Source organism: Globicephala melas, chromosome 3, assembly GCF_963455315.2.
Source record: "Globicephala melas chromosome 3, mGloMel1.2, whole genome shotgun sequence".
In the NCBI taxonomy this organism is placed as follows: Eukaryota; Metazoa; Chordata; class Mammalia; order Artiodactyla; family Delphinidae; genus Globicephala; species Globicephala melas.
In genome coordinates, this window is record NC_083316.1 from 144277324 (window position 1) to 144284910 (window position 7587).

Genomic DNA, 7587 nt, shown 5'->3' on the forward strand with positions numbered 1-7587 from the left:
GCCACAAAAAGACACTGGAATGCCTGAATTATCACCTAGAAGGCAGTGGTCAAACAGTCTAGTCTGTAACATGAGAAAAACCTAAGCCCCCCCTGAGATTTTGGGGTTGTTTATTATATCCATTAGCATTAATTACCCAGGCTGATACATCAGTGCAATCTTGGCAATTATGTTTGTGCAATCACACAGGACCAATCTTAGGGAAAGCTACTACCTGTGTGTTATGATTTCAGAGACAACAGGGAATTCCTCCCATCCTAAAATAATACTTTCTCCTATTGGTTCATTGATGAAATGCTTTTTAATAGTAACCTTCATTATCTGCTCTTTATTTCTTATTCACTTAACATATCTTTACGGAGTTCTTTCTAGGTACAGGTAATATTATACATGTTAGAGTGAAGACAAAGTAAACATGATCGCCACTCTCATAAAGTCTTGTATGGGCAACAGATGCAAAACAATCCATTAAACAAGGAAATAGATAATTACAAATTACAAGGTGTTGGGAAGGGAATTAATAGGGTGATATGATAAAGACCAATTGAGGCTAACAAAGTTTCCAAAAAGTGGTTAGGGAAGGAGACTCAAAAGAAAAGAAGAATCAAGCTATGATATAATAAAGTATGGAGTGGGGTAGATCATATTCCAAGAGACAAAACAGCACGTGTAAAGGCCCTACAATATGGCTTGACCAGTTAAAGGAACGTAAAGAAGGGCACTATGGCTAGATCTTAGAGCATGAGGGAGACCTGTTCTGGGAAGGTCAGAATTATTTCTCCCTCACCATTGCATTGACCCCCGTCTGTGCAAAGCACAGCAATGAGTGGTATTACCCCTATCATTTGTAAATGATATGAAGAGAAGCCGAAACTTTTGCCTTGACATAGAATCTATTGCAGTTTCAGAGGTATTTGTATATAGGGGGCTGATAAAAGGCAAACTAGTTAAGGGAATTGTATTAAAGCTATCTTGTATAGGCAGCATGATATTTTCCTACAGCTTTCAAGTTTTTCGATGCAGCTGATAGGTGGGAGGAGACTTGATAAGGACCATCAGAGTAGGAGATTAAAGCCCTTCTAACCTACCCTTGGTACCACCACCTCACAGAGTGAATATTCAGTCCCGGGGAGGGCATGTAAAATATTTTATTGTACAAATTTCTATTTTCCCAAGTTTAGCTAATGGCATCACCATCTCCTCAGATGGCCAGGCCAAAAAGCTAAATGCCATCTGTAACTCCTCCCTTTTCTACCTCTTAACCCACTCCATCCATCAGCTCACCAAGACCTCTTGATTTCTCAACTTAAAACCTTGTGAGATCCTACCCACCAATGCTCCATCTCCTTGGCTTTGTTCAGCCTCGATAGCTTCTTACCCAGGCCCTTTAATCGGCTTTCCTGTTCAACTCCTCCAGCCACATTCCAGAGCTTAGAAGCATTTCCCTTATTTACAGAATAAAGTCTAAAATGTATACATGGTAAAGAAGGGTCTTTATCAGCTAACGTTTTGCTTCATTTCTTCATGAAACTCTTGCTTCATTTCTTCACAAATCCCCATTTCCACCTTAGGCTGAGCCATGGAGAATTAATGTTTCCTGAATGTGTTGAGGTGTTTGCCATCTGTCACAGTATCCCATGCTCTTCCCTCTTTCTGCAATGCCCTTGCCCACCTCCTCCCTCTGGGGAAATTTTCCTAGTCCTTCACCATGCAGCTCAAGTATCACCACCTCTGTGAAACATTTCATACTTCCTTTTTAAACACCTCACTATATTAGAGATTTCTTCATTTGACCTGTGGCTGTAGAAATCTATTATTGCACACCTTACACCAATGTAAGTATCTCTTTATACTTCTCCATTCTTCCCCAACTAGATTGGGAGTCCCTTGAGAGATGGCATGTGATTGTCTAAACTCCTTGAGAGAGCTTTCTATCTTCATTGTGTCGGAATCCTCTTTTGCCATTCTTTCTTCAATCAACCCCTTTCAGAATTTCTTCCCAACGTTCTACTGAAACTGACCTCCCCATTCTTCTGGTTACTTAAGCCAAAATTCATCCTTCACTTCTGTCTTCCTTTTATATTCAACATCCAAACAATCAGCAAATCCTGTTTATTTTTCCTTCAAGTCCAGACAGCCTAAAGATAATTTCCAGGCTGAAGCACAGCATTCTAAGTTGAAGAGACAGAGATTGGAGAGGCCAATGAGTCTAGAGTTGTGAGACTGCATACCTGAGAAGTGGGAGCTGAACAAAAGAGAGTTCCAGATTCTAAAACCTACAGAGAGGTTCCTCTGAGTCTCTGACTGAGTGTTTGTGAAAGAAAACTACATGAGGCTGGGGAAAGAACCACCAGAGAGCAGTAGAATGACCCTAATTTCCAGAGTTCACACAGGACTGGAAATTAAGGGTTTCCACCAGCCACAGTGAAAGTCCCTCATAGTACATAGGCCATTGGGAAGAAACCTCAGAAGAGTATTGCCTTTGTAGTAGAGCCAAAGACACTACAAAGTGGGTGTACCTAAGAAAAGCTTAAAAACAAATCTCAAAAGGATTCAACTGATGCCATATAACTTAATTGTGAGATAGAACAAAGTTCCATACTCTTAAAGAAACATATACAACATGAGCACCCAACAATGTAAATTTCATAAAGACCGCCATCAAATAAAAAGTCACCAGGAACACAAAGAAGCCTGAAAATATGATTTATAAAAGAGAAAAAAATAAAATCAATAGAAACAGACCCGGAAATGGTAGAGATGATATAATTAACAGACAATGATGTTAAAATAGCCCTTATAAACATACTTGGTGTATTTAGGAGGTAGGGAAAAATAGAAGATATAGAAAGAATCAAATAGAACTTGTAGAGCTGTAAAATACAATATCTAAAATGAAAATGCACTGGAAGGGATTAACAGCAGGTAAGATCCAGCAAAAGGTCTTGCATCTAGGGTTGTTTTAAGTCTTACAACTTTATAATTAAAAGACAAACAGCCAAATTAAAACTAAGCAAAAGACCTTAAGACACATTTCATCAAAATGTAGAAAGAGATACAAATAACAAGTAGACACATCGAAAGATGCTAAACATCATTAGTCATAAAGAAATGCAAATTAAAATCACAAGCTACCACTATACAGCCGCTAGAATGGCCAATATCAAAAGGAGTGAAATTACTAAGCATTGATGAGGATATGGAGGAACTGGGATCCCAATTCATTGATAGTAGGAGTAAAAATGCTACAACTGCTTTGGAAAACAGTTTGGCAGTTTCTTAAACATTAAACATATACTTATCATATGACCGAGTAATTTTACTCCTAAATGCCTACCAAAGAAAAAGGAAAACATGTGTCTACAGAAAAACCTGTATAGCAGCATTATCCATAACCACCCAAAATTGAAACCATCTATATGTCTATCAACTGATGATTGGATAAAAAACTAAAAATAATATATCCATACAATGGAATCCTACTCATCAATTAAAATAAATTCAAACAATCTCCTGATATATGCAATGATGTATACAAAACTCAAAAACATGTTAAGTGTAGGCAGCAAGACACAAAGACAAGACTACACATTGTATGATTCCATTTACATTAAATATAAGGAAAACAAAAACCATAGATACAGAAAGCAGACCAGTGGTTTCCTGAGGCTGGGGGTGGGGTGGGATGGGCAGTGGGAATTGATGGCTAACAGGGAATTTTTGAGGTGATGGAAGTGTTCTAAGGCTGGATTGTGGTAATAGGTACACGACTGTAAATTTATTGAAACTCTTCAAACTGGATTTAAAATGGGTGATTTTTATTGTATGTAAATTATGCCTCAATAAAGCAGCTAAAAATGAAAATTGCTTAAAGTAAAATAATAACAATGTACCAAGGGGTTTATAACATATGTAGAAATAAAGTATATGAAAATAATAGCACAAAGGACAGGAGGAAGATAATAAAAGTATACTGTTCAAAGTATACAAAGAGGTTAAACCTACAAAGAGGTTAAAATTAAAAGAATTGAAAAGAATACAGCATGAATATACTGGTCAAAGAAAGTTAGAGTGACTATATTAATAGCAGATAAAGTAGATTTTAATCTAATCATTATTTCCCTGGATACAGAGGCAAAGTTTTATCTTGAAAAATGGGTCAGTTCATCAAAGGACATAACAATCCTAAATGTGGATGCACCTAACAACAGAGTTTCAAAATACATAAAAATGGAAACTAGTTGAACTAAAAGAAGAAATAGACCAATCCATAACTATAGTTGTAAGTATTAACACTCCTATCACAGTTGTGCTAAAACAAGCAGACTCCTATCTAAGAAATCACTTAAGGATATGTGTATTAGAGTCATGAAAAACACTAGCAACCAAATAAGCTTAATTGACGTTTAGAGAATTCTCCACACAACAATAGCAGAATATTATTTTCAACTTGGAACATTCACCAAGATAAATCACAGTCTGGAACATAAAGCAAGGTTCAATAATTTTAAAAGGATTCAAATGATATAAAAATATTCTTGATCACAATAGAATTAAACTAAATATCAAAGACAGAAGGATATGTGAAAAATCAAAAAATTTGAGGACTAAACATCACTCTTCTAAGTAAATCATGTCAAAGAAGAAATCACAAGAGAAATTAGAAAATATTTTAACTGAATGAAAATGAAAACAAAACATATAAACAGGGCTTCCCTGGTGGCGCAGTGGTTGAGAGTCCGCCTGCCGAGGCAGAGGACACGGGTTCGTGCCCCGGTCCGGGAAGATCCCACATGCCGCAGAGCGGCTGGGCCTGTGAGCCATGGCCGCTGGGCCTGCGCGTCCGGAGCCTGTGCTCCTCCTCTCACAACAGTGAGAGGCCCGCGTACCGCAAAAAAAAAAAAAAAAAAAAAATATATATATATATATATATATAAACATTTATGAAATGAAGCTAAAGCAGTGCTCAGAGGGGATATTTTGGCATTAAACACACATATTAGAAGAGAAGGAGGGTTGAAAACAATAACCTAAGCTTCCACCTTAATAAATTAGATAAAAAAGAGCATTTCAAATCCAAAGTAAACAGAAGGAAGGAAATACTGAAGAATAGAAATCACTAAAACTGAAACAAGAATGCAATAGAGACAAGCAATGAAATCAATATTGCTTCTTTGAAAAGATAAATAAATTTTAAAAAATTCTAGCCAGAATAATAATGAAAGAAAGAGAGAAGACATAAATGATCAATATTCGGAAGTAAATAGGGAACACCCTGTTTAATTTACCCCTATAAAGCCAGCTATCATGAAAAGTATAATAAAAGAATATTATGGGAAACTTTATGCCAAACTTTTGATAACTTAGATGGAATGGACAAATTCCTTGGAAGACAAAAACTACAAAAGCTCACTCAAGAAGAAATAAATAACCTAACTAACCCTACATCTATTAAAAAATTAAATTCATAGTTTAAAAACTCTCCCACAAAAAGAATCCAGTTTAGATGATTTCACTGGCAAGTATGACCAATTCTACACAAACTCTTCCAGAAAACAGAAAAGGCGAGAACACTTTCCAACCATTAATGAGATCAGAATTACCCCGGTACCAAAGCCAAAGACATTATAAAAAAAATAAAAATTATATACCAATTTCCCTCATAAAAATTAACTCAAAAAGCTTTAACAAAATATTAGAAAATGAAATTCCATAATAAACAGAAAGGATAATACATCATGACCAAGAGGAGTCTATCCCAAATATGGAAAGTTAGTTCAACACTTGAAGATTAAGCGATGTCATTTACTAAGGTAACAGTAAAAAAGAAAAAGCAAATGATCATCTGACAGATGCAGAAAAAGCATTGGACAAAATTTCACGTCTATTCATGATAAAAATTCTCAAAAAACTAGGGGACAAAGGAAACATCCTCAACTTGATAAAGGACATCTACAAAAATCTTTACAGCTAATATATTTATATATAGAAAGAATGATAAAAGAATAAATGCTTTCTCTTAAAATTATGAACTAGGCAATGATATTTGATCTCACTGCTCATTCCAACACCACACTGGAGGTCCTAGCCAATTAATTATATGAGAAAAAGTAAAAAAGGCATGGAGACTTGAAAGGAAAAAATAAACCTCTATTCATAGACAACATGACTGTCTAGATAGGCAATCCCAAAGAATCTACCAATAAGTATGTTTAATATGGTTGCAGGATATATGGTCAATATATGAAAATCAATTGTTTTCTTAGATACTGGAAAAGAATAACTGGAAATCGAAATAACGAAAATGGTACCATTTACAATATCATTAGAAACATGAAATGCTTAGAGGCAAAAGATGTAAATTCTCACAATGACAAAATGTTGATGAAAGAAACCAAGAGGGCCTTATAAATGAATAGATATAACTGGGCCCATAGGTTGGAAAATTAACTACTAAGATGTCAATTCACCTCCAATTGATTTATACATTCAGTGCAATCCCAATCAAAATCCCAGCATGATTTTTTGGGGTAGAAATTGACAGGGAAGTTCTAAAATTTATATAGAAAAGCAAAGGAACTAAAATCACCAAAATAGGTAATTTTGAATAAGAATAGCAAAGTTGGAGGATTCGCATTACCCGTTTGAAGACTTACTATAAAGATACAGTAATCAAGTCTGTGTGGTATTGACTAAAAGAGAGACATAGTAGATCAAGGGAATAGAATCAAGAGTTCAGAAACAGACCCACATATATACGGTTATTGATTTTCAACCAAAGTGCCAGGGTAAGTCAATGGATAAAAGATAATCTTTTCAGCAATGGTGCTGGAACAATTGGCCATTTATATGCTAAAATAAGTAAATAACCTTGACCTTTTTTCTGCACCATATACAAAATTAACTTGAAATGGTCTGTATCTAAATGTCAGTGTTACATGTGTAAAAACTTCTAGAAGATGTAGGAGAAAATCTTTTTCATCTTGAGTTAGGCAAAGATTTCTCAGATAAGTCACAGAAAGCACAGACCATAAGAGAACAAATTGATAAGTTGAACTAAATCAAAATTCAAAGCATCTGTTCTTTGAAAGATATTGTTAAGAAAATTAAAGACAAGTGACATATATCTGATCATGGCTTTGTGTCCAGAATAAAAAAAAAAAAACTCTCAAAATTCACTAAGACAAGGAAACTAATAAAAAAAACAGGTAAAAGCTTGAATAGACACTTTACCAAAGAAGACATATAGATGGCAATAAACACGTGAAAAGAAACTAAACATCATTAGTCATCAGGGAAACTGCAAATTAAAATCATAGTGAGAAACCACTACACACTCATTAGAATGACTAAAATTAAAAAGTGCCATTGAGAATGTGGGGCACCTGGAGGCCTCGTACACATTAGTGATGGGAATGTTCAATGGTCAGGTCTTTGGCAGTTTCTAGTAATGCTACACATTCACTTACTACGTGACCCATAAACCCCACTCTTGGTATTTTAACCAAGAAAAGTAAAAACCTATGTCCACAAAAACCTGTTTACAGATGTTTATGGAAGCTTTATTTATAACAATCAAAAAACAGA